We start from the raw sequence: 26909 nt of genomic DNA, 5'->3' as shown, positions 1-26909 counted from the left end.
CACTATTGGCCAATACTTAACTTAGGAAGAGCCCACCAGGTCAGGGAAACGAATGGCTTGTCCAATCAAACCTGGCCCGCGGGATTCAAAAGGCTGCTACAGGTCGGTGGCTAGGTGTCTCTACCGGATAGCGATCGTTGGATTCAAACTTACAGTTGCCGGTGGCTGGTTTTGCGAAGGTCTCGAGCAGGCGAAGATGAGAGAGAGAGAGATCTGAACTTGGACCCTCACTTTTATAGGGCCCAGGGGCTTCCCGCCTCCCGGGGCGGCCCTTGACCCTGAGTCCCAAGTGATTGGATCTGTCGATCTCTGGGGTCGATGTGTCCAATGGTGAGGCGATTCCTCAATCGGGGGGTGGTCGCTCACCTGTCTTTGTTTCGGCCACTGCAGGCGCCGACAGGTCTGGCCCAGTATTCAATTGCTAATATGTTGCAATTGTTCCCGGGGATAGCCGATTTAACTGTGGAAGTCTGAATAGATGGGCTGCAAACAGTCCTGAATGCAGCTGTGAATACCTGGGTTGATGGGCTGTTGATAGCCCTGAGTATCGATCTGGGCTACCTTCCCAGAGCCGAATATGCAAAACTGTCTGCAGCTGCCTGCTTGTGTCTTCTTGGCTGCTTTTCCCAGCAGTCTTTCGGGTTAGCCGTTTTAAACTGGGTTTTGGCCAGATTAATCGGAACGCAGCCATTTTATATGGCTACATTCCCGCCTTGTGATCCTGACGCGAAGCGTGAAGGATCACATAAATTTTGTCCTCTTCGTTTCCCGACGGGGGCACCTCCCACATGGCCACTACTCTGACCCTAGCTATGCACAAAAATTTACCTAACCAATTCTTGAGGGCGCTATGTCAGGGAGGGCATGTGTCTGGAAAAAAATAAACTGGGAACCTCTAATTTTACCTAAACAATACTTCAAGTATTTTACAATCTTATCTCTCTAAACATACACTAACAATTACAACATTTAATATATTCTTTCCTGGCTTGGCAGTCAAGCTCAGGATCATACATTTCCACACATTCTCTTTTTATTTGCAGGAAAAACCTCCAGTGCATGTTTTATTATTCAGTGAAGTGTTAACAGTAAAGGGGTTTGGAGTGATGGGGTCCGCGTTCCCGTGCAACCAAAAGTCCACAACAAACATGTTGAGCACGAAGAAGGGAGTCCCCATGGCTGTCTTCTTTCTTTTCCTTTTTCTGTTTACTGGTTTTCTCCGGACTTGGATCTTCTGGAGTTCTGTAAGACAAGCGTAGTGTGTGTAAATACTTCGGTTTAATATCTGGTGTGTTAGTGTGTCTGTCCTTCTTGGGGCCAATTAAACCCTTATAATTGGTCACACTATGTGACTCTCCCCCCATTTTTTTTTTTCAAAACAAATGTTTGGACACGGCACACTTCCCAATGGTGGACCAGTGCTAGGTTTATCATCCAAATGTTCCAGGATGTAAATAGCATGTGGCAGCAACCCAAAGGTTGCCTAAATAAAATAAAACTGTTTTTGAAAGAAAAGGTCAAATGAGGTGCGTGTGGGCCGCGACGGGTACGATTTGGGTGGAGTCCCCGGGTAGGACGGCTACCAATACTTCCCTACCCGAGCGTTTTTGACCAATGGGGTGGTCCCCAGGCAGGGCGGGTCTCACGCCGTTTCTCCACTGCCTGAGCGACCAAAGAACGGACCAAAATGTAGTCATCATAGTGGGGTTACTGTTCTGATTCTACCATCAAATCAGAAGAGTAGCTACGACAGGGCGTCTGGTCTGGTGACCACGTATCTGTGGACAAGTTGGTACCGCTGAACAAGCGTCTGGCTTGTCCGTTTGGAAAAGAGCTAAAAGGTTCAGGTGAATGGGTGTGGGGCGGTGAGAAAATTCTCCTGTAGGACGAACAACATTTAACAAACAGACAGACAACGTAAAACATTCTGCAGGTTCCATCAGGGAGGACAACACTTTTCACCAAATGTCTCCTTTAAATTATCATGTGGACACCTAGGTTCTCGGTTGCAAACAGGGTCGCAAAAGGGTTGGCGGAGTCAGGCCCGAGGTCGTCACTGTCTCCCGGGTGCCAAACTCTGGAGTGGATCAGGGCGGAAAGGGCTGCGTGGTGTGAGTTGGGATCGTCCTCGTCGTTGCGGACGAGTCTGCAGGAGTTGTCGCGGTGCCAATGAGTGGTGTCGAGTTGGGTGGGGACAAAGTCGGGGTCGTCCGTGTAGTTCGGTGGTCGGTGGTGGGGTTTATTTAAATAGGTGATGAGGAAGGGGTCACTGGAGACGAGGTCGGAGTTGCTGGGCGTGGGACCAGGATGGTAGGGAGGCGTGCTGTGGCTGTCGTCAGAGTCACAGTCGCTGTCTGTGCTGCTGCAGTCTGTGGGCGTTCAGGGGCGGAGCGTAAAGTTCGTGGGTGGAGTCGGTGGCGAGTCCATGTCTGGGCTGGACGTGGAAGGGGTGGGTGTGGTGCCGTTGGATGTGGGCGGGGTTTGGTCGGCTGCGTCAAGCATGACGTGGTGGGAGTGGTTTGACTGTGGTCCATAAACCTTGAGCTGGTTTATGTGAAACCATGCAGTCTTACCATTTTGGTATTTAATTTTATATACCGACGGGCTTATTTTGTCCGTAATTGAATAGGGACCCGAGTATTTTGGAGCCAGGAACGTGCTGGGGTTGTACACGGACAACATTACTTGCTGTCCTATGTTGTACTCCGTAGCATGTACTGCCTTAGCAAAACAGGCCTTGCTCTGTTTTCTTTTAGTGCCCAGTTTAACAGCGGCTGCTAGCTGAGCCGTTTTTATATTTGCAAGTAGTTGTTCCACGGCCTTCTCGTGGGTGAGGGCCGTGACTTCGGGGCTGGTTAGGTCTAAACCTAGCAAGTATTCTGTCCCTTTCATGGGGCGTCTGGTCATGAGGGTGTGTGGGGTGAAACCTGTGGAGGTGGAAACAGTGTTACCCAAAAACATCAGCGCAAAGGGGAGGACCGAATCCCAAGTGGTGTTGTTTTGCTGGACCATTTTTCTAAGGGTGGTTTTTAGGGTCCGATTCATGCGCTCCACTATACCACTCGACTGAGGGTGGTACGCAATGTGAAATTTTTGGGTTATGCCAAATATCGTGAGAACGTTCTGCATGACCCGTCCCGTAAAGTGAGAACCTTGGTCCAAGTCAATACTGCGGGGGAGTCCCCATCTTGTGAAGATGTGGTGGGTTAGGATTTTGGCTGTGGTTTTCGCGGTGTTGGTGCGGGCTGGAAATGCTTCCACCCTCTTTGTAAAAGTGTCAATGACCACCAGAACATATTTATAGCCATTCCTGCAAGGGGGCAATGGACCTATAAAATCGATCTGGAGGTTAGTCCAGGGGCCGTTAACGGGTCGGGTGTGGCTGAGATGTGCCTTTTTGGCATACCTATCTGGGTTGTTTTGCGCGCAGCTGAGGCAATTTTCGATGTAATGGGATACATCCTCTTTAAGATTTGGCCACCAACAAAGCTGCTTGAGGTGGGCTGCGGTGGGTTCTATTCCCTGGTGTCCATGGCCGTCATGGAATAGACAGATCATCTGATTCCTATCTTGTACAGGAACCACGTAAAGGCTGTCTTTTAGCACCACACTATCATGTGTGGCTATGGTATTCCGGAAGCTCTCGTATGAGGCTGGAAACTTCCCTTTCACGATCTCAGTGAGAGCGCTATCTTGCTTCTGGGCCGCTATTAGATCCTCGATCCTAGTCTGCGCGATCTGAACTGCACTCACTGGCGCACTCACTGGTGCGCTCCCGGGGGGCTTCCAAAAGTACCCATGCCTGGATCCTGCCTTAGCCAGCGCGTCGGCTTTTACATTTCCAGGGGGGGAAGAACAATGGTGGCTGCGGACTTTTATAATGCCAAAAGTCCTGTTCTTGGCCTTTTCCAGACTATGGCGGAGTAATGGGGCCGAGGGGAGAGGTTTTCCATCCGCGGAAACAAATCCTCTTGTTTCCCAGAGGGGCAGAAATTCGGTGAGGCTGTTGTAGACGTATAGGCTGTCTGAATATATGTCTGCTGGGCTGGGGAAGGAATCTAGGTGGTCTACAATGTAGGCGATGGCCGCAAGCTCTGCCGCCTGCGCGCTTATGTGCCCGGGCAATTTTAATGCGATTTCTTCGAGGGCGTGTCCCTGCGCGTCCTCCATATAAATCCCACAACCTGTTATGCGTTGCCCATCCAGGATTGTGGAAGATCCATCCACATAAATCCTGATGGGGTCACACGTGTCCAGGTGAGGGGGGTTCTGAGATGGAGTGGCTCGTTTTCTGGGGGGTGTTCTGGTTATAAAGGGGCCTGTATTATGGTGGGGCGAGATGATTTCACACTCATGGGGGGTTCCGGGGTATTGTAGATTGTCCGCTAAGTATGTGTGAGTCTTTGTCCGTTTTACTGTGATGTCCCGTCCTTGTAAGAGAAGGGTCCACCGAGCAGCGCGGATTTGGCTGACGGTACCGTCTTTAAGTCGTCCGTCCAGTAAAAGTTGTGTGGGGGTGTGTTCGGTCAAGATGGTGATGGGGTTCAGTCCGGTAATGTAGGAAAAGTACTGGACTGCCCAGAAAACTGTGAGCAGGTGCCTCTCACAGGCTGAGAATCCCTGCTCCACAGCAACTAAAATTCGGGAGGCATAAGCTACGGGTCTTAGCTGGTCGTGCCGTTCCTGCAGGAGCACGGCTGAAAGGGTGCGGTCTGTGGTCGCTACCTCTATGGCGAAAGGGGAAAACGGGTCGGGAACTTGTAGTGCAGGGGCGGCTATGAGTGCCTGTTTTAGTGATTCCACAGCCTCCGTATGCTGCGGAAGCCATTCCAGGGGGTTCCTTTCTTTAGGAGGTCTGAGAGGGGCGCTGCCTTGCTGGCGAAGCCGTCAATGTGGTTTCGGCAGTAGCCAACCAGTCCTAAAAATGACCGGAGGGCTGACACGTGTTGGGGAAGGGGAAATTTAGCGATCGAGTCAATTCTTTTGTGCTCGATCTCGCGTTTGCCGTGTGTGATGATAGTACCCAAATATATCACCTTTTCTTCCAATATTTGGGCCTTCTTGGGGTTTACTTTACAGCCAATGGAGTGTAGTAACTCCAGGAGTTCGGACAGAAGCTCAATGTGCTCTGCCTTTGTGTCTGTCTGCAGTAGTAGGTCGTCTACATACTGTACCAGACATTCGGGGCGAGAAAATTTTGCTAGTCCATTTGCCAGCTGTCGGTGGAAAATGGAGGGGGAGTTGTGGAAGCCTTGTGGCAGGCATGTCCACGTGTACTGCTGAGCTCAGAAAGTGAAGGGAAATTTATACTGGCACGCCTTTGCCAATGGAATGGACCAGAACCCATTACTGACGTCCAAAACCGTGAAATATCGGGCATGGAGTCCCTGTTTGAGCATGGTCTCGGGACTTGTTGCAACGGTGGGGGCTGCTGCGGGGGTGACTTTATTGAGTTCCCGATAATCAATGGTTAAACGCCATGATCCGTCGGGTTTCCTTACTGGCCAAATCGGGGCATTGTTAGTCGAGGCTACCGGTCTTAGGACGCCCTGTTCTAACAAGCTTTCTATGACCTTTAGGATTTCTCACTCTGCTTCTAGGGGAAATCCGTACTGTTTCTGGGGTCTTGGGTCCGGTCCGGTTATGTGTACGGAGCCGGTCATCCGTCCACAGTCCTGTTTGTGGGTTGCAGATGCTGCCCTGTTTTTCTGCAGGACTGCCCTAACCTGTCTGTCCGTGCTGAGTGTGCTGGGGTTAAACCAAAACTCGCCTACGGCGTTGATTTTGTTCATGTAGTCCCCTATATTGAGTGTTGCGGGGGCTCTAGCGGATTTCGCCATCTTCCAGACACACTGGTTGACTGGATCGAAAGAGAGGTGGTGAGAGTTCATGAAGTCGATCCCCAAAATGTGCTCTGCTGTTGGGGGCAGGTCGACTAACACTACGGGGTGTTTTGTACTAATGGTGCCGATTTGGATGGGGACAGGGGTTGTGATATGCCCCTGTTGTGAGTGGCCTGTGAAGCCGCTGAGGGTGATAGTGGATGTGGTGGGCCATGTGTCCTTACCAAGGGTGGAGGAATTTAAGGTTGTGCGGGACCCTCCTGTGTCCCAGAGAAGCTTGATCGGCTGTCCCCTAACCTTTGCTGCGACTACGGGTCGTCCTGACCTATCCCAAAGGGTATCGCACACCCAGCTGGGGGAGCCTATACACCGTCATGCCGTTCCGGTCGCGTCTGTCTGATTGGGCTGGGCGCTAACGCTATGTATGGGCCCTGCCTTTTTCTTATTGGGAGTGCCTGTTTGTTGGGCTCTCTGTGGTTTCTTAGGGCCATTGCATTCCTTAGCAAAATGTCCCAATTGGCCGCAATTGTAGCACTCTTGCGGTTTGGCTGGGGGGCTGTTCTTTCCCTTGTTTACCCAGGCGGGGTTGTGAAAAGTGGTTCTTACTGCCTGCACATCTGTGGCGGCTTGGTTTTCCTCGGGGGTTCTAGTGGCTGTTTTACCGTGAGCCGCTTGTTCCCAAACGCGGGACAATCTCTTGACCACCCACTTCTCATTATGAGCCTCCTCCGAGGGGTCATAATTGCTACAGGCATTCTGTCCTGCTTCCGTGACATGGGAGATAAGGGTGCGGGTCCACTTGGCCATATTGCCTGGGGACAAATGGGCACGATCTACGTTGCCGAAAACGGCTTCAAAATGAATCCACAAGCGTCCTGCGAACGCTGTGGGGTGTTCAGACTTTTTCTGTCTGCATTTATTCAGACCGTCTACAGGGTCGCCCCGGTTGTACCCAATCGCATCCAGGATCGCGGTATGCATTTCTGCAAGGGTGCCTCCTCCTACATTCTGTGGGTCGGGAAGGGCTGCTGCGACCGATGGGTCTAAGCTGAGGACCATGAGCTTTACCTGCTCTTTCTCATCCAGGCCGTACATGGTCGCCTGGTGTTTGACGGTGGCAAAGAAATGGTGTGGGTCTGAAGCGGGGAGGAACGGTGTGATTTTGGCATACGCGTCCCATAATTGGGTCACTGTGAGGGGGGTGGACTTCCGCCTCGTCTGCTGTGGCGGTGCGGTGGGTTGTTACAGGGTTCATGGGAGCCTGTATTATATGTTGTGTGGGGGGTGGGGGTGCTTTCCTCCTTTGGGGTTTTCCCTGCGCACATGCTCCCTGAACATATCTCTGCGCTGTCTCTTGCAATTCTTCCCAATCAGGGCTGTCTTCCTGGTCTAAACTTTCCCCAAAGGTTTCTTGAAATCCCTTTTGGACAGAAAGCAGTGCCTTCAAGTCCGCAATCTGCTTTCGGCACTTTGCCTGGTCCAAAGTACTCTGCCTTTGTTCCGTGGTTGTGGCGTGGAGCGCTCTCAATACTGCCTTGAGATCACTGCATTGTTTCTGGAGCGTCTCTAACTGGTTTTCTGTTTCTTTCTTTACCAGGACTGCACGCTGCAGGTCCTGATAAGCCTTTTCATATTGCGACTGGAAACTACTCAAGTGCGCCAGACAAGGTTGGTGACCCCGTTTGGCGTCAGCCACCTCTTCGTCCTTTGCTGCTAATTTCCCTCTTAACTCCAGGTTCTCTTTCTCAATTTCGCATACATCGATTTTACTCATCCGATGTATGCCTTTGATTTCCTTGCGGAGAGTCCTGACGACCTCCTCTGTGCCTCGCAATTGTGCCAGACAGGACACAATTGCCATCGGCTTGCGCGCTTTTGCTAAACTCTTTTTGTGGATCTCACTCAGGTTCTCCCACCAAGTATGCCCTATACTTCCAGGACCTGAGTCGTCGTTATTGCAGAAACCCTTCCACATGGGCCATCCTTTGCCCTGCAGAAATTTGCGGATTTCCACTTCCCAAACGGAACACTGTCCCGCTCCTACGCTGCTGACTGGTGCAACAGCAAAATCTTCGGGGTTCATGAGGCGCTGCATCGCTTGCATTGCCTGCATGGCTCTCTTATCTGCTCGTTACGTTCGAATTTGGAACAGGGGGCTAAGGTGGTGTGGTAGATGTGGGTACGGCTTGCGCTAATTTCCGAAATACCAACTGCCGATAGTTTTGACGCAACAAAAAATCTATCAGTTTTGCCTTATAACCCTGTTAGTTACGCATGCATATATACACACTTCTGAATTGTGAATTATTAACCAGAACCGCTTGAACACTTGTGGTTTTTTCTTGTTTCCGATTTGATTCTAATTCAAAATGTTGGGGTTCTCCCGGAGTGGTTTTCCACTTCTATGTCGGGTCCCGGCGGAGTCGCCAATTATGTTGCTCTTTTTAACCTTAGTCTATTTGCTCTGTTTACGTCACCTTTGCTCATGAGTCGCCAGGTATCTTTATGATACCGCCACGTGGTTCAAGTTCAGGTTATGATTAATAACACAGCACACCGCTTAGTAAGGATTAAAACAACGGTCATTTATTATATACAACAAGCAATTTTAATACCCTAATATTACTTTCTATATAATATACCTATCACTACTGGCCAATACTTAACTTAGGAAGAGCCCACCAGGTCAGGGAAACGAATGGCTTGTCCAATCAAATCTGGCCCGCGGGATTCAAAAGGCTGCTACAGGTCGGTGGCTAGGTGTCTCTACCGGATAGCGATCATTGGATTCAAACTTACAGTTGCCGGTGGCTGGTCTTGCGAAGGTCTCGAGCAGGCGAAGATGAGAGAGAGAGATCTGAACTTGGACCCTCACTTTTATAGGGCCCAGGGGCTTCCCGCCTCCCGGGGCGGCCCTTGACCCTGAGTCCCAAGTGATTGGATCTGTCCCCAATCTCTGGGGTCGATGTGTCCAATGGTGAGGCGATTCCTCGATCGGGGGGTGGTCGCTCACCTGTCTTTGTTTTGGCCACTGCAGGCGCCGACAGGTCTGGCCCGGTATTCAATTGCTAATATGTTGCAATTGTTACCGGGGTTAGCCAATTTAACTGTGGATGTCTGAATAGATGGGCTGCAAACAGTCCTGAATGCAACTGCGAATACCTGGGTTGATGGGCTGTTGATAGCCCTGAGTATCGATATGGGCTACCTTCCCAGAGCCGAATATGCAAAACTGTCTGCAGCTGCCTGCTTGTGTCTTCTTGTCTGCTTTTCCCAGCAGTCTTTCGGGTTAGCCGTTTTAAACTGGGTTTTGGCCAGATTAATCGGAACGCAGCCATTTTATATGGCTACAGAAGCCTGTCGAATTATTGGGTCCAAAGCTAAGGACCGCCACAAAGAGGGATAAAAAGAGACACAGACATGTGTTCGGTCTCTCTTGGCCTCGGCCTACGCCTAAAACCAAGTGTTGCATTACGACCAGAAGACAAGTTCAAGACCAACTATCGCTACCAAATGGATGAGCCCAGCATAAACTAAGCCACTTCTTCTACCCAGCCATGCAGCCACCAAGTACTGCTTAAGTACTCCTTAACCACTTCCTTACCTTGCAGGTCAGCTGTTCGGGGGAGAGAGAGCCGGGACCTTGGAAACAGCGCGGGAGTTTGAAAAAGCGCGGGAGCTGCGAGGCAGAGGGGACAGTTTAAAATGTCGCGGCGTGGGTGAGGTAAGTGCTGCTTAACCACTTCCTTACCTTGCAGGCCAGCTGTTCGGGAGAGAGAGAGCCGGGACCTTGGAAACAGCGCGGGAGTTTGAAAAAGCGCGGGAGCTGCGAGGCAGAGGGGACAGTTTAAAAGGTCGCGGCGTGGGTGAGGTAAGTACTGCTTAACCACTTCCTTACCTTGCAGGTCAGCTGTTCGGGAGAGAGAGAGAGCCGGGACCTTGGAAACAGCGCGGGAGTTTGAAAAAGCGCGGGAGCTGCGAGGCAGAGGGGACAGTTTAAAAGGTTGCGGCGTGGGTGAGGTAAGTGCTGCTTAACCACTTCCTTACCTTGCAGGCCAGCTGTTCGGGAGAGAGAGAGAGCCGGGACCTTGGAAACAGCGCGGGAGTTTGAAAAAGCGCGGGAGCTGCGAGGCAGAGGGGACAGTTTAAAAGGTCGCGGCGTGGGTGAGGTAAGTACTGCTTAACCACTTCCTTACCTTGCAGGTCAGCTGTTAGTTTCGGGAGCTCAGTGCCGGGAGCAGGCCTATTGGCTGACTGTAAATCAGGAAGGATACAAAGGGTGTGGCTGAAGTGCCTATAGAAAAGGAGTGCTGGAGGCAAACAGAGTGTATCTGAGTTTGGGTAAAGGCTGCGTTCGGGTAAGAGGTGAGCGAGGGCTGTGTTTTTTTTTTGGAGTTTGGTGTTTGGGGTTGAGTTTCCCCCCCCCCCAAAAAAAATCCAATTAATTAAGTGAATTAATTAACTAGTTAAGGGAATTTGGTGCTCATCTTAAGGAGGTGCAGAGAAGCAGACCTGTGAGGGAGCCTCGGGAGCAATTACATCACAGCCAGCAGGTAAGTGATTGGCTTGTAACTGGTAAGTGATTGCTCTCTCTTTGACTTTCTCTTAGCTGTGTAGTGTAGTTCAAATTTAACTTCAGGTTTAAGTCATGGCAGGAGAGCTCAGACCCGTGTCATGCTCCTCTTGTGAGATGTGGCAAGTCAGGGACCCTTCTGGTGTCCCTGACTCCTTCATCTCCAAGAAGTGTGTCCAACTGCAGCTCCTGTTAGACCGCTTGACGGCTCTGGAGCTGCGGATGGACTCACTTTGGAGCATCCGCGATGCTGAGGAAGTTGTGGATAGCACATTCAGTGAGTTGGTCACACCGCAGATTAAAATTACTGAGGCAGATAGGGAATGGGTGACCAACAGACAGAGGAAGAGTAGGAAGGCAGTGCAGGGATCCCCTGCGGTCATCTCCCTCCAAAACAGATTTACCGTTTTGGAAACTGTTGGGGGAAATGGCTCACCAGGGGAAGGTGGCAGCAGCCAGGTTCATGGCACCGTGGCTGGCTCTGCTGCACAGAAGGGCGGGAAAAAGAGTGGCAGAGCTATAGTGATAGGGGATTCAATTGTAAGGGGAATAGACAGGCGTTTCTGTGGACGCAAACGAGAATCCAGGTTGGTATGTTGCCTCCCTGGTGCAAGGGTCAAGGATGTCTCGGAGCGGCTGCAGGGCATTCTGGAGGGGGAGGATGAACAGCCAGCTGTCGTGGTGCATATAGGCACCAACGATATAGGTAAAAAACCGGATGAGGTCCTACAAGCTGAATTTAGGGAGTTAGGAGTTAAACTAAAAAGTAGGACCTCAAAGGTAGTAATCTCAGGATTGCAACCATTGCCACGTGATAGTCAGAGTAGGAATGACAGGATTGCTAGGATGAATACGTGGCTTGAGAGATGGTGCAAGAGGGAGGGTTTCAAATTCCTGGGACATTGGGACCGGTTCTGGGGGAGGTGGGACCTGTACAAATCGGACGGTTTGCATCTGGGTGGGACCGGAACCAATGTTCTCGGGGGTGTGTTTGCTAGTGCAGTTGGGGAGGGTTTAAACTAATGTGGCAGGGGGATGGGAACTGATGTAGGAAGTCAGTGGGGACAGAAACAAAAGGCAGGAAGGGAGAGTGTGTAAAGCATGACCAGAGAAAGCAGGGCAGAGAGCAAGGAAGGTCTACATTAAACTGCATTTATTTCAATGCAAGGGGCCTGACGGGCAAAGCGGATGAACTCAGGGCATGGACGGGCACATGGGACTGGGATATTATAGCTATGACTGAAACATGGCTAAGGGAGGGGCAGGACTGGCAGCTCAATGTTCTGGGGTACAGATGCTATAGAAAGGATAGAACAGGAGGTAAGAGAGGAGGGGGAGTGGCGTTTTTGATTAGGGAGAACATCACGGCAGTACTTAGAGGGGATATATCCGAGGGTTCGCCCACTGAGTCTATATGGGTGGAACTGAAAAATAAGAAGGGAGAGATCACCTTGGTAGGACTGTACTACAGGCCCCCAAATAGTCAGCGGGAAATTGAGGAGCAAATATGTAAGGAGATTACAGATAGCTGCAAGAATAATAGGGTGGTAGTAGTAGGGGACTTTAACTTTCCCAACATTGACTGGGACAGCCATAGCATTAGGGACTTGGATGGAGGGAAATTTGTTGAGTGTGTTCAGGAGGAATTTCTCATTCAGTATGTGGATGGACCGACTAGAGAGGGGGCAAAACTTGACCTCGTCTTGGGTAATAAGGAAGGGCAAGTGACAGAAGTGCTAGTGAGGGATCACTTTGGGACAAGTGACCATAACTCCATTAGTTTTAAGATAGCTATGGAGAATGATAGGTCTGGCCCAAGAGTTAAAATTCTTAATTGGGGCAAGGCCAATTTTGATGGTATCAGACAGGAACTTGCAGAGGTAGATTGGGGGAGACTGTTGGCAGGCAAAGGGACGGCTGGTAAATGGGAGGCTTTTAAAAATGTGTTAACCAGGGTGCAGGGTAAGCCCTTTAGAGTGAAGGGCAAGGCTGGTAGAAGTAAGGAACCCTGGATGACTCAAGATATTGAGACTCTGGTCAAAAAGAAGAAGGAGGCATATGACGTACATAAGCAACTGGGATCAAGTGGATCCCTTAAAGAGTATAGAGATTGTCGAAATAGAGTTAAGAGGGAAATCAGGAGGGCACAAAGGGGACATGAAATTGCTTTGGCAAATAATGCAAAGGAGAATCCAAAGAGCTTCTACAGATACATAAAGGGAAAAAGAGTAACTAGGGACATAGTAGGGCCTCTTAAGGATCAACAAGGACATCTATGTGCAGAGCCACAAGAGTTGGGTGAGATCCTGAATGAATATTTCTCATCGGTATTCACGGTGGAGAAAGGCATGGATGTTAGGAAACTAAGGGAAATAAATAGTGATGTCTTGAGAAGTGTGCATATTACAGAGGAGGAGGTGCTGGAAGTCTTAAAGCGCATCAAGGTAGATAAATCCCCGGGACCTGATGAAATGTATCCCAGGATGTTGTGGGAGGCTAGGGAGGAAATTGCGGGTCCCCTATCAGAGATATTTGAATCATCGGCAGCCACAGGTGAGGTGCCTGAAGATTGGAGAGTGGCGAATGTTATGCCCTTGTTTAAGAAGGGCAGCAGGGAAAAGCCTGGGAACTACAGACCGGTGAGCCTAACATCTGTAGTAGGTAAGTTGCTAGAAGGTATTCTGAGAGACAGGATCTACAAGCATTTAGAGAGGCAAGGACTGATTTGGGGCAGTCAGCATGGCTTTGTGCGTGGAAAATCATGTCTCACAAATTTGATTGAGTTTTTTGAGGGGGTGACTAAGAAGGTAGATGAGGGCAGTGCAGTAGACGTTGTCTACATGGACTTTAGCAAAGCCTTTGACAAGGTACCGCATGGTAGGTTGTTGCAGAAGGTTAAAGCTCACGGGATCCAGGGTGAGGTTGCCAATTGGATTCAAAATTGGCTGGACGACAGAAGGCAGAGGGTGGTTGTAGAGGGTTGTTTTTCAAACTGGAGGCCTGTGACCAGTGGTGTGCCTCAGGGATCGGTGCTGGGTCCACTGTTATTTGTGATTTATATTAATGATTTGGATGAGAATTTAGGAGGCATGGTTAGTAAGTTTGCAGATGACACCAAGATTGGTGGCACAGTGGATAGTGAAGAAGGTTATCTAGGATTGCAACGGGATCATGATCAATTAGGCCAGTGGGCCGATGAATGGCAGATGGAGTTTAATTTAGATAAATGTGAGGTGATGCATTTTGGCAGATCGAATCAGGCCAGGACCTACTCAGTTAATGGTATGGCGTTGGGGAGAGTTATAGAACAAAGAGATCTAGGAGTACAGGTTCATAGCTCCTTGAAGGTGGAGTCGCAAGTGGATAGGGTGGTGAAGAAGGCATTCGGCATGCTTGGTTTCATTGGTCAGAACATTGAATACAGGAGTTGGGACGTCTTGTTGAAGTTGTACAAGACATTGGTACGGCCACACTTGGAATACTGTGTGCAGTTCTGGTCACCCTATTATAGAAAGGATATTATTAAACTGGAAAGAGTGCAGAAAAGATTTACTAGGATGTTGCCGGGACTTGATGGTTTGAGTTATAAGGAGAGGCTGGATAGACTGGGACTTTTTTCCCTGGAGCGTAGGAGGCTTAGGGGTGATCTTATAGAGGTCTATAAAATAATGAGGGGCATAGATAAGGTAGATAGTCAACATCTTTTCCCAAAGGTAGAGGAGTCTAAAACTAGAGGGCATAGGTTTAAGGTGAGAGGGGAGAGATTCAGAAGGGCCCAGAGGGGCAATTTCTTCACTCAGAGGGTAGTGAGTGTCTGGAATGGGCTGCCAGAGGTAGTAGTAGAGGCGGGTACAATTGTGTCTTTTAAAAAACATTTAGATAGTTACATGGGTAAGATGGGTATAGAGGGTTATGGGCCAAGTGCGGGCAACTGGGACTAGCTTAATGGTAAAAACTGGGCGGCATGGACTGGTTGGGCCGAAGGGCCTGTTTCCATGCTGTAAACTTGATGATTCTATAAGATCCGAACAAAGGCCTTGTTCATCTGCAAAGAGCCTGTTGCCCTGAAGTTAAGTATAGGTTATTGTAGTTGTTGGGTGTAGTTTAACTTGTAGTGTTTTATGTTGCAAGTCAAAATAATACTTGTGTGTTAATAAACTATCTTTGAACTTGAACTGACTAACTGGTTGTTTGGTCTTTGATCGATATCCAGTAAAGCCTTGTGGTGGTATCATTTGATATCTGGCAACTCTGAAAAGCAATATTATCATTAATAACTGCCATATGGTGAGTAAAGTTGCAGTTGACACTAAAGTCGGTGGAGTTGTGGACAGTGCTGGAAGGATGTTACAAGTTACAGAGGGACATAGATAAGCTACAGCGCTGGGCTGAGAGGTGGCAAATGGAGTTTAATGCAGAAAAGTGTGAGGTGATTCATTTTGGAAGGAATAACAGGAAGACAGAGTACTGGGCTAATGGTAAGATTCTTGGCAGTGTGGATGAGCAGAGAGATCTCGGTGTCCATGTACATAGATCCCTGAAAGTTGCCACCCAGGTTGAGAGGGTTGTTAAGAAGGCGTACGGTGTGTTAGCTTTTATTGGTAGAGGGATTGAGTTTCGGAGCCATGAGGTCATGTTGCAGCTGTACAAAACACTGGTGCGGCCACATTTGGAGTATTGCGTGCAATTCTGGTCGCCGCATTATAGGAAGGATGTGGAAGCATTGGAAAGGGTGCAGAGGAGCTTTACCAGAATGTTGCCTGGTATGGAGGGAAGATCTTATGAGGAAAGGCTGAGGGACTTGAGGCTGTTTTCGTTAGAGAGAAGAAGGTTAAGAGGTGACTTAATTGAGGCATACAATATGATCAGAGGATTGGATAGGGTGGACAGTGAGAGCCTTTTTCCTCGGATGGTGATGTCTAGCACGAGGGGACATAGCTTTAAATTGAGGGGAGATAGATATAAGACAGATGTCAGAGGTAGGTTCTTTACTCAGAGAGTAGTAAGGGTGTGGAAGTCCCGCAGGGTTCAGTGTTCGGGCCACAGCTGTTCTCTTTTTCTATTAACGATCTAGATGACGGGACTGAGGGCATTCTGGCTAAGTTTGCCGATGATACAAAGATAGGTGGAGGGGCAGGTAGTATGGAGGACGTGGGGAGGCTGTAGAAAGATTTAGACAGTTTAGGAGAGTGGTCCAAGAAATGGCTGATGAAATTCAACGTGGGCAAGTGCGAGGTCTTGCACTTTGGAAAAAAGAATAGAGGCGTGGACTATTTTCTAAACGGTGACAAAATTCATAATGCTGAAGTGCAAAGGGACTTGGGAGTCCTAGTCCAGGATTCTCTAAAGGTAAACTTGCAGGTTGAGTCCGTAATTAAGAAAGCAAATGCAATGTTGTCATTCATCTCAAGAGGCTTGGAATATAAAAGCAGGGATGTACTTCTGAAGCTTTATAAAGCATTAGTTAGGCCCCATTTAGAATACTGTGAGCAATTTTGGGCCCCACACCTCAGGAAGGAGATACTGGCACTGGAGCGGGTCCAGCAGAGATTCACACGGATGATCCCAGGAATGGTAGGCCTAACATACGATGAACATCTGAGGATCCTGGGATTATATTCATTGGAGTTTAGGAGGTTGAGGGGAGATCAAATAGAAACTTACAAGATAATGAATGGCTTAGATAGGGTGGATGTAGGGAAGTTGTTTCCATTAACAGGGGAGACTAGGACCCGGGGGCACAGCCTTAGAATAAAAGGGAGTCACTTTAGAACAGAAATGAGGAGAAATTTCTTCAGCCAGAGAGTGGTGGGTCTGTGGAATTCATTGCCACAGAGGACGGTGGAGGCCGGGACGTTGAGTGTCTTTAAGACAGAAGTTGATAAATTCTTGATTTCTCGAGGAATTAAGGGCTATGGAGAGAGAGCAGGTAAATGGAGTTGAAATCAGCCATGATTGAATGGTGGAGTGGACTCGATGGGCCGAATGGCCTTACTTCCGCTCCTATGTCTTATGGTCTTATGGAATGCCCTTCCTGCAACAGTAGTGGACTCGCCAACACTAAGGGTATTCAAATGGTCATTGGATAGACATATAGACGATAAGGGAACAGTGTAGATAGGCTTTAGAGTGGTTTCACAGGTCGGCGCAACATCGAGGACCGAAGGGCCTGTACTGCGCTGTAATGTTCTGTGTTCTATCCGACTGCATTTGCAGATCGCCTTTGGATCCATTTTAAAGCAGTAATTGAAGATCTGAACTGCGCACACTTAAATGAAGACGACACAACTAAATGGGCCCGCAATTTAGTCTTCCATGCCACAGAAGCAGGTCAAAAGGCTTGTGTAAATTACGACTCCGCAGACACACCCATAATTAAGTTTGGGTCTTAAAGCGACTCTCCAGAGCTTGGGACAATCCCCACATAGGAAGGCAGATCAGGAAAAGGCAGAGGCGAACATGCACCCAGTCAGGACTAATCAGGACCCAGATTGGGTAAATGAGGGCAGACATGAAGGACAGCACCCCAGAACACAGGCACCACGAAGTTGCTATAATTGTGGACACATGGGACATTAAGCCCGCGAATGCAGACAAATCCCCCGAACCAGCAACGGCACCAGCAATGGAACGCCCCACCCACGAACAATGTGAGGCCCATACATAGCATTAGCGCCCGAACAGATAATGCAGTAATCAACACCACAGATTGACGGTGTTCGGACTCCCCAACATGGGTCTGCGACACACTTTGGGACAAATCAGGCAGACCAGTAGTCACAGGCACAGTTGGGGACATCCAGTAGAGTTCCTTTGGGACACAGGAGGGTCCCGCACCACTTTAAACTCCTCCACAATGTTTCAGCATGACAAATGGCCCACCACAGACACCATCACCCTTAGTGGATTTACAGGACATGTACAGCAGGGATACATTACAGCCCCCGTAGATATTCAGATAGGAACATAAACACCAGGCACCCCGTTGTTTTAGTCGACTTACCCCAAACAGCCAAGCACATTCTAGGAATCGACTTTATGAGCTCCCACAACCTTTCCTTTGACCCCGTGAATAAGTGTGGATGGAAAATGGCCAAAGCAGCGAGAGCCCCCGCCGCGCTCACAGTAGGGGACTACAAACATAGGATTTGCTCAGTAGGAGACTATTGGTTTGGTCCGCAAACAATTAGTCCAGACCAGACAATTAGAGAGGGCCTCAGAAAACATAAAGCAGCCTTCGCCCAATACAAACACGATTGTGGGAAGATCCCAGGCATGGTCACAATTTCAGGTCCCGATCCCAAGCCCCAGAAGCAATACGGTTTCCCACAGCAAGCCGAGGGTGAGATCTCAAAAGTCATCAATAGCTTACTAGATCAAGGAGTAATTCGGCCCGTAGCCTCACCAAACAATGCCCCAATTTGGCCCGTAAAGAAACCCGACGGTTCATGGAGATTAACCATTGACTACCGAGAGCTCAACAAGGTCACCCCATTACCTCCCCCACCGTTGCCACGAGTCCCGAAAGCATGCTCAAACAGGGAGTACACGCAGAGTACATTACAGTGCTGGACATTAGCAATGGCTTCTGGTCCATTCCCTTAGATAAGGCCTGTCAATACAAGTTCGCGTTCACATTTCAAGGACAGCAATATACGTGGACATGCCACCCGCAAGGTTTCCACAACTCCCCCTCCATTTTTCACCGACAATTGGCCGACGGACTTTCCAAATTTTCCGCCGGGAATGCCTTATTCAGTAGTGGACAACTTACTCCTACAGACGGACACAAAGGAAGAGCATGTAAGCTTCTTTCAGAATTGCTAGGTCTCTTACAATCAATTGGATGCAAGGTTAACCCGAAAAAAGCCCCGATCCTAAAAGAAAGGTCCTTTATTTAGGCACCATTATCACCCACGGGAAGAGAGAGATTGAACACAAATGAATTGAGTCAATAGTTAAATTGCCCCTGCCCCACAATATCACTGCACTCCGGTCATTCTTAAGATTAGTTGGATATTGTAGGAACCATGTAGATGGTTTTGCCACAAAAGCAGCCCCACTCTCCGAGCTCCTTAAAAAGAACGCCCCATGGGAATGGCTTCCTCAGCACACAGACGCCATTGATGAATTAAAACGAGCCCTAGGCACAGCCCCCGCTTTGCAAGTTCCAGATCCACACTCTTCCTACGCCATAGAAGTAGCGGCCACCGACCAAACTCTATCAGCAGTACTCCTACAGGAAAGACATGACCGATTAGGACCTGTAGCCTATGCTACACGAATTTTGGATCCCGTAGAGCAAGGATTCTCAGCCTGCGAACGGCACTTACTCGCAGTCTTTTGGGCAGTGCAGTATTTTGCATATATCACAGGCCTTAACCCAGTAACGGTTTTAACCGAGCACATCCCAACGCAGCTATTGTTAGATGGTCGGTTAAAGGACGGTTCAGTCAGCCAGATTAGAACAGCTCGCTGGACACTGTTGTTACAAGGAAGGGAAATTACAGTTAAACGTACAAAGACCCACACATTTTTAGCAGACAACCTTCAGTATGCAGGAAATCCACATGAGTGCCAGATCATTGCAGCAAAACACCACCCAGGACCCTTTATTCCGAAGTCACTACACACACGAGCAGGCATCAGAACACAGAAACCCCAGACCACGGACAACGCTTTAAAAATTTATGTAGACGGTTCCTCCACCATTGAGAATGGAAAGAGAGCAGCAGGTGGGAGAACGCGGAGCTTCGGATATATCAGGACTGGAGTGGGGAGGTGGCGAAGAGGAGGGCCGGGTACAATCGAGCAAAGGCGGTGCTGCACAGGAAGGGGGTGAAGTTTGGCATGTTGCAGCCGGCGCGATTGTGGGTTACCTACAAGGACCGGCACCATTATTTTGAGTCTCCGTTGGAGGCGTGTGCCTTTGTTCAGGCCGAGAAGCTGGACACAGACTGAGGGTCGGGATGGGCGATTGGGGACTGCGGTGGATATGCTATGCCTATTTTAGGTTTGGGGGGGGGGGGGGGTGCATTGCATTGTTTTGGGTTTCTTTTTCTCTGTGTTTTTCTCTTTCGGGTTGGGGAGGGTGGATGGGGCGGGTTGGGCACTGTTTTGGTTGGTGGCGGGGCCTGGTAGGTGGAGAGCGCGGGATTTTTTCCCGCGCCGAAGACTGCGGGGGGCATGGCTGGGGCGGGGAAGCGAGGGTTGTTTCCCACGCTTAGAACGGAGGGGGGAGGGGGAGAACCTGTGGATGGGGAGTGAGAGAGGAGGGTGTGCCACACAATGGGAGGAGTCGAAGGGGAGGCGGGAGTGGCCGGGGTCAGCAGGAGTCAGCTGACTTGCGGAAGTGCAATGGGGGGAGTAAACCAGCTAGGATGGGTCCTAGCCGGGGGAGGGATGGGGGTGGGAGGGAATCGAGTTGCTGCTGCTAATGTCAAGGAAGAGCTGGAGCGAGTGGGAGGGGGGGGGGTCGAGACGGGGGTATGCTGCTGTGGGGAACGGGCCGGGTGTGGGGTGCGGGCGCCTGGGTGGCCGAGGAGGGGTCATGGCTAGTCGGCGGGGGAGGGGGGCGGGTAGCCCCCTGATCCGGCTGATAACCTGGAATGTAAGGGGACTGAATGGGCCGGTTAAGTGGGCCCGCGTGTTCACGCACCTGAAGGGGCTCAAGGCGGATGTGGTTATGCTCCAGGAGACACACCTGAAGGTGGCAGACCAGGTAAGATTGAGGAAAGGGTGGGTAGGTCAGGTGCTTCATTCGGGGCTAGATGCCAAAAATCGAGGGGTGGCGATCTTGGTGGGAAAGAAGGTGTCATTCGAGGCGTCGAGCATTGTGGCAGATAATGGCGGTAGGTACATAATGGTAAGTGGTAAGTTGCAGGGAGAGAGGGTGGTACTGGTCAATGTGTATGCTCCGAACTGGGACGATGCGGGTTTTATGCGGCGTATGTTGGGTCGGATCCCAGACTTGGAAATGGGGGGCCTGATAATGGGGGGAGACTTTAACACGGTGTTGGATCCGGCACTGGATCGCTCCAGGTCTAGGACGGGTAGGAAGCTGGCGGCAGCTAGAGTGTTGAGGGGATTTATGGACCAAATGGGAGGGGTGGACCCTTGGAGATTTGCAAGGCCGGGGGCTAGGGAATTTTCATTCTTCTCACATGTCCATAAGGCTTATTCTCGAATCGACTTTTTCATTTTGAGTAGGGCGCTGATAGCGAGAGTAGAGGATACCGAGTATTCGGCAATAGCCATTTCGGACCACGCCCCGCATTGGGTGGACTTGGAGATGGGGGAGGAAAGGGACCAGTGCCCGCTGTGGCGCTTGGAGGTGGGGCTGTTGGCGGACGAGGAGGTGAGCGAGCGGGTCCGAGGAAGTATAGAGAGGTACTTGGAGACCAACGACAACGGGGAGGTCCGAGTGGGGATGGTATGGGAGGCACTGAAGGCGGTGGTGAGGGGAGAGCTGATCTCCATTAGGGCCCACAAGGAGCGGAGGGAGCGGGGGGAAAGGGAGAGGCTGGTGGGGGAGATGGTGAGGGTAGACAGGAGGTATGCGGAAGAGCATGAGGAAGGATTGTTGAGGAAGAGGCGCAGCCTCCAGGCCAAATTCGACCTGGTGACCACCAGGAAGGCGGAGGTGCAGTGGAGGAAGGCCCAGGGGGCGGTCTACGAGTATGGGGAAAAGGCAAGCCGGATGCTGGCGCATCAGCTTCGGAAGTGGGACGCAGCTAGGGAGATTGGGGGAGTTAAGGACAGGGGAGGGAGCGTGGTGCGGAGTGGGGTTGGCATCAATGGGGTCTTCAGGGACCTCTACGAGGAATTGTACCGTTCCGAGCCCCCACGAGAGGAGGGAGGGATGGGCCGTTTCCTGGACCAATTGAGGTTTCCAAAGGTGGAAGAGGGACTGGTGGCGGGACTGGGGGCACCGATTGGGCTGGAGGAGCTGATCAAAGGGATAGGAAGCATGCAGGCGGGAAAGGCACCGGGGCCGGACGGTTTCCCGGTCGAGTTCTATAAAAAATATATGGACCTGTTGGGCCCGCTGTTAGTTAGGACCTTTAATGAGGCAAGGGAGGGGGGGGGGGGGCTTTGCCCCCGACAATGTCCCGGGCACTGATCTCCTTGATCCTGAAGCGGGACAAGGATCCCCTGCAATGTGGGTCTTACAGGCCGATTTCCTTGCTAAATGTAGATGCCAAGGTGCTGGCGAAGGTCTTAGCCACGAGGATTGAGGATTGTGTGCCGCAGTTCATCCATGAAGACCAGACGGGGTTTGTGAAGGGGGGACAGTTGAACGCGAATGTGCGGAGGCTTTTGAACGTTATCGTGATGCCGGCGAGGGAGGGGAAGGCGGAGATAGTGGTGGCGATGGACGCTGAGAAAGCCTTCGATAGGGTAGAGTGGGGGTACCTGTGGGAGGTGCTGAAGAGGTTCGGGTTTGGGGAGGGGTTTGTCAGGTGGGTTAGGCTGTTGTATGAGGTCCCGATGGCGAGTGTGGCCACAAACAGGAAGAGGTCCGAATACTTTCGGTTGCACCGAGGGACGAGGCAGGGGTGTCCCCTGTCCCCCCTGCTCTTCGCACTGGCGATTGAACCCCTGGCTATGGCACTGAGGGAGTCGAGGAACTGGAATTGGTGCGGGATGGGGAGGAGCATAGGGTGTCGCTTTATGCAGACAACCTGCTGCTGTATGTGGCGGACCCGGTGGGAGGAATGCCACAGGTAATGAGGATCCTTAGGGAATTCGGGGACTTTTGGGGGTACAAGCTCAATATGGGGAAGAGCGAGCTGTTCGTAGTTCAGCTAGGGGACCAGGAGAGGGGGATTGGCGAGCTCCCACTAAAAAGGGCGGAGAGGAGCTTCAGATATTTGGGGGTCCAGGTGGCCAGGAGCTGGGGGGCCCTGCATAGGCTTAACTTTACAAGGCTGATGGAGCAAATGGAGGAGGTGTTCAAGAGGTGGGACATGTTGCTGCTGTCCTTGGCGGGTAGGGTGCAATCAAAATGACGGTGCTCCCAAGGTTTTTGTTCCTGTTCCAGTGCCTCCCCGTGTTTATCCCGAAGGCTTTTTTCAGGCGGGTTAACAGGAGTATAATGGGGTTTGTGTGGGCGCGAGGGACTCCGAGGGTGAGAAGGGTGTTCCTGGAGCAGAGTAGAGATAGGGGGAGGCTGGCGCTGCCCAACCTCTGTGGGTACTACTGGGCCGCCAATGCGACAGTGGTGCGCAAGTGGGTGATGGAGGGAGAGGGGGCTGCATGGAAGAGGCTGGAGACGGCGTCCTGTGTGGGTACGAGTCTGGGGGTGCTGGCAACAGCGCCGCTGCCGCTCCCTCCAAGGAGGTTTACCACGAGCCCGGTGGTGGTGGCGGCCCTCAAAATTTGGGGGCAGTGGAGGCGGCATAGGGGGGAAGTTGGGGCCTCGGCGTAGACCCCATTACGGAGGAACCACCGGTTCGCCCCAGGAAGAACAGGTGGAGGGTTTTCGGGGTGGCACAGGGCAGGGATACGAAAGTTGGGGGACCTGTTTGTGGACGTGAAGTTCGCGAGCTTGGGTGAGCTGGAGGAGAAGTACGGGCTCCCCCCGGGGAACACCTTCAGGTACTTACAGGTAAGGGCATTTGCCAGACGGCAGGTGGTGGAATTCCCGCGGCTACTGCCACACACGGTACAGGACAGGGTGCTCTCGGGGGGGTGGGTGGGAGTGGGGAAGATTTCGGAAACTTACCAGGTGATGCAGGAGGAGGAGGAGGCCTCGGTGTTGGAGGTGAAAGGTAAGTGGGAGGAGGAGTTGGGAGAGGAGATTGAGGAAGGGACGTGGGCAGATGCCCTAGGAAGGGTGAACTCTTCCTCATCCTGCGCGAGGCTCAGCCTCATACAGTTTAAGGTGCTGCACAGGGCACACATGACCGGGACAAGGATGAGCCGGTTTTTTGGGGGTGAGGACAGGTGTATTAGGTGCTCAGGGAGCCCAGCAAATCACACCCATATGTTCTGGGCATGCCCAGCGCTGGAGGAATTTTGGAAGGGTGGTAGGATCCAGGGTCAAACCAGGCTGGGGGCTCACAATATTTGGGGTGGCAGAGGAGCCGGGAGTGCAGGAGGCGAAAGAGGCCGGTATTCTGGCCTTTGCGTCCCTGGTAGCCCGGCGAAGGATTCTTCTTCAGTGGAAGGATGCGAGGCCCCCAAGCGTGGAATCCTGGATCAGCAATATGGCGGGGTTCATTAAATTGGAGAGGGTGAAATTCGCCTTGAGAGGGTAGGTACAAGGGTTCTTTATGCGGTGGCGACCGTTCTTAGACTTCCTGGCAGAACGGTAGACATTGGTCAATGGCAGCAGCAACACGGGGGGCGGGGGCTTACTTTATTTTTGTTTTTGTTATTTACATTGAAGGGGCTGAGGGGGTGTATATACCTGTTGTGCTAAGTCGGGGTGTTAATGTTAATTTATTGTTTATGTACAGGGGGAGGGGGGTATGGAGGGTTGCTTTTCTAGACTGTGTTTTGTACTTAACCCTGTTGGGTTCTTTTTTCATTTTGTTATTGATATTTTATGAAAATCTGAATAACATTTTTATTTTTAAGAAGGCACTGTACATCAGTAAGGTGCAGTGCGGCATAGTATATCCAGCTAAGTTGAGGGTGACCTACAATCCAAGGACTTTTATTTTGGGACGGCGGAAGCAGCGGAGGAGTTTGCAAAGGCTGAAAGACTGTGGCTGAATTGAGAAATGGTCATGTACCGATGTAGCCTCATGTAACTGTATGTCACTGCGTGCTGGTGTATGTGCTAAATGAGCCAACGCTGTATATATTTGGACAAGGGAAGAGATGGGACTTTCACTTGCAATGATGGTTCTTTGGGGCTTGAGTGTGTATGCGGGGTTTGTGGGCTAAAGGGGATTTCTTGGCTTTCCTGGGACCGAGCAAGAGGGAAGGAGACCTGGGGGGGGCCTCCACACTGGCCGGTTTAAGCCGGCCAGTGAACGGGAGTAAGGTGGGGGGAGGGGCTGCGGCCATCGGAGCCTGGCAGAACAGGGTCCGATGAATCGAGCCGGGGTGGAAAGTTGGGGGAAAGGAACAGAGGTTGGGGGGGAGGAGTTTCAAAAGAGGAAGTGGAGGGGAGGAGTCGGGGAGGGGGGGTTACAATTCATGGGTGTCATTTACGGTACTCTTTCGGGGATTGGATGGCATTGAATGTTAGGGGGAGGGGGGTGTGGACTCTATAAGTCAATGGTGACCATAGGCGATTCCTGATTCCTTTTTCTATTTTTTCCCTTTGTTTTCCCCACCTTGGGAGGGTTTGTTTTATTTGATGCTTATATTGTCAGGTGGGGCGTTGTTTGGGGTGGTGGGAGCATGGGATCGTTGTTGTTGATATGGGGATTGACTTTGTATTCGTTACCGTTTACTGCTTGTTGGTGGGTGTAAATTCTGAAGAAAATGTGAAAATGGAGAATAAAAATATTTTACAAAAAAAAACCCGGCCGCCCTAAAATTCGGCTGGTTAAGATAAGTCTCAACCTCCCATGGTTGTGATTTAAGAAAGACTGATCGAAGAAATTGTCCACCCACTCCAAGCATCGACCACAAGCTGCGAGAGTCTGTGTACTTTTAAAATTTGCATTTCTTGCCTCTCCAAAATGGTATTTCAAAATAAAAATGAAGGAATCACACATGGTGACGATTCTAATGGGTAATTGAAGTTAAGGAGAGAAAGACAAACAAATCGAGATGTTATCCAAAGATAATAACAGATATTATGCTTGCACCCCCAGGAATATACGAAGAACGGAAGACTGAAGACAGGACTGATGACCTCCATTGTGATCATCGCTGGACTCCTCCAACTGCGCACGTTACAAGCCTCTGTACCCTACACCACACCAGCCCCGAACATGACCACACAACATGATACCCCTAGTCCAGACACCACACCACACATAGAGATAAAAACTGATACCCCCACTTGGTGCGAAAGCATTGTTAAATGGTATTCCCTTTCCTACACAGTAGAGGCCCTTATGGTGATAGCGATAATCTGCAGTGTAGCAAATGGCGAAAAAGAGCCTCCCGCTCCCCGATATATACACTCCCAGCCCCCTTCTTCGGAATTCACCCAACCCAACAAACAATGTAACCACCAATAAAAATGAAGATTGTACACCTCTGTAACGTTGATAAGTTAAGTAGAAATGTGATGCTGCCATTGGTTTAAAACTTTTGTATTGTACATAAGTTCCTTTTTATATTTGCCAGCAGCATGAGAGTAGCTTAGATAGTGATAGTTAGATATTCCCTTGTGCGAATAAGTTAAATGTGTAATACTTGAATGTTTTACAGTGACCCCTTAGAGATTATGAATGTATGATGTGTTAATAAAACTTAGGTAAATACTCCAAAACATAGGACAGAGTAGTGTAGAACCTGTCCTTGACCAAGGGTAACCAGCACACCAAGGATGGATGAGGGATCAACAGTGTGATCCACCACCATTCGCGTTCAGGACCAAGAGGACGGGATGTAGCCATCTCAGATGGCCACCTGCAAAGGACCATGGGAATTATGGCCAACCCAGAACTCAAGACACACTCACGAGCTTGTGTGTGTATTTGCAACACAGATATCTAGACGCGATCGAAACCCCCGCTCGTTTGCATTCTAATGGCCCATTTCCCCAGAACAAAAGGACTGTACTCAGGTAACCGATACAGATGCTGACTAACCGGCGCCACGCCCTTTGCTAAGAAAGCCCAAACAGCCAAGGTCAATGACTGTTAAGGACACGCCCAGCCTCAAGGCACCCGCCCCTTTATTGGCCAAAATCAAAGGCAGTGATCGAAGCCTGTCGAATTATTGGGTCCAAAGCTAAGGACCGCCCCAAAGAGCGCAAAATCCCAGAGGGATAAAAAGAGACACAGCCATGTGTTCGGTCTCTCTTGGCCCCGGCCTACGCCTAAAACAAAGTGTAGCATTACGACCAGAAGACAAGTTCAAGACCAACGATCGCTACCAGACGGAATAGCCCAGCAGAGACGAAGCCACTTCTTCCACTCAATCACGCAAGATCCAAACAAAGGCCTTGTTCATCTGCAAAGAGCCAGTTGCCCTGAAGCTAAGTATAGGTTATTGTAGTTGTTAGGTGTCGTTTAACTTGTAGTGTTTTATGTTTCATGTCGAAGTAATCCTTGTGTGTAAATAAACTATCTTTGAACTTGAACTGACTAACTGGTTGTTTGGTCTTTGATCGATATCCGGTAAAGCCTTGTGGTGGTATCATTTGATACCTGGCGACTCTGAAAAGCAATATTATCATTAATAACTGCCATAACTATGAAATGAAAATCGCTTATTGTCACAAGTAGGCTTATCATAGAATTTACAGTGCAGAAGGAGGCCATTCAGCCCATCGAGTCTGCACCAGCTCTTGGAAAGAGCACCCTACCCAAGGTCAACACCTCCACCCTATTTCCATAACCCAGTAACCCCACCCA

The 26909-nt window shown here is 50.4% G+C and overlaps 1 long non-coding RNA gene across 1 annotated transcript; it reads left to right on the top strand.

The window, feature by feature from the left end:
* Positions 1-8721: 8721 nt before the first annotated feature.
* On the top strand, positions 8722-26635 carry LOC140419730 (uncharacterized). The gene is made up of 2 exons (XR_011946004.1): positions 8722-10012; positions 25194-26635. It is a non-coding gene; the product is annotated as an uncharacterized lncRNA (long non-coding RNA).
* The last annotated feature ends 274 nt before the right edge of the window (positions 26636-26909 follow it).

Source organism: Scyliorhinus torazame, chromosome 1 (assembly GCF_047496885.1).
Source record: "Scyliorhinus torazame isolate Kashiwa2021f chromosome 1, sScyTor2.1, whole genome shotgun sequence".
NCBI classification, from domain to species: domain Eukaryota; kingdom Metazoa; phylum Chordata; class Chondrichthyes; order Carcharhiniformes; family Scyliorhinidae; genus Scyliorhinus; species Scyliorhinus torazame.
This window is presented reverse-complemented; position numbering and strand designations above follow the sequence as displayed.